The sequence below is a fragment of the Fusarium mangiferae genome (genome assembly GCF_900044065.1).
Source record: "Fusarium mangiferae strain MRC7560 genome assembly, contig: FMAN_scaffold030, whole genome shotgun sequence".
NCBI classification, from domain to species: domain Eukaryota; kingdom Fungi; phylum Ascomycota; class Sordariomycetes; order Hypocreales; family Nectriaceae; genus Fusarium; species Fusarium mangiferae.
The window spans coordinates 1-1,189 of record NW_024573950.1 but is presented as its reverse complement, the minus strand read 5'-3'; positions in this window follow the sequence as shown (position 1 = coordinate 1,189).

Sequence of the window (1,189 nt, the reverse complement as noted above, 5' to 3'; positions counted from 1 at the left end):
TGCGCCAAGCTTGAAGAAGCCAACAAGCAATTCACCTCCGGACCGCAGCGACGTTTCGCTCAGAAGTTTGTCGACAGCTTCCTTGACTCCTGGAAACGAGAGCTTTCTAGCGATGTACCAGCTTCTAAGCCTACCTACAGCAGCGTCGCCGCCGCCTCGCTTCCCGCTGACCGCGCCCGCACAGCCCACCAGCATCATCAACAACAGCACCGACAATCGGGCCCACCTCATCGCCAAGGGCAACAAGCCACCATCGCCCCACCCCGACAGGACCTCCGCGTCTTCATCCGTCTAGAAGCCGAGGCTCTGGCCAGGTCCCACAGTGGCTATGCCGTCCGTACCTTCATCCGGGAGAAACTTGGCGCCGTCTCGGATAAGATCCGGCAGGTGTTCCAGGTCCGGTCTAGATGGGCCGTCCTGACTGCCGACTTGGCAACACGCGACTTTCTGGTAGAAAAGCAGGCTGAGTGGGCCGCTGCACTGAAACCTATAGCAGTAGAAACGAACAAAGGATGGTTCACCTATGTGGTCTCAGACTTTCCCAAAAGACTGACCGACTTTCACGGGAATGAGGTGGACAGTGACAGCATCGTTGCCCGCAGTTGTTACAGACAGCCAGTTTGCCGACGCTGCGGCAAGACCGGCCACTCTACGGGGGACTGCGCCACACCAGAGCAGTGTGTCAATTGCCTGGGCCCTCATCAGGCCAACTTCGACAAGTGCCCAGACCGGCCGAAGAAGGTGCGCGGCGTGCTGCGCCGGCTCACTAAAGAGCAGTGAGCCATGTCCGGACCGTAGGTGCGGAGGCATACCGACAACGACAGCGAGAGCGAGAACCACAACCGGAATCGCGCCAAGAGGCCCACAACGACACTCGGCCTCGAGTCATGACATACGTCCGACGAGACTCAAGACTTGTTGCTGACCAGATCCGACCCTTTCAGACCCGAGATATTGTCTGGCTCACGATCAGTGGCATGACGATAGTCAACTTCTTCCGCCAGAACGACGAGAGCGATGCCCTGAATGCGCTGCTTCGATGGGCTGTCTCGGAGCGCTGCCTAGTTGCTAGCGATTTCAATGCCAGACATAACAGCTGGCAGACAGGCCAAGCTACGAATCGCGGACAAGAGATTGCAGGCTGGGCGTCAGAGAATGACCTCGACCTTCTCAACACTCCAGATATACC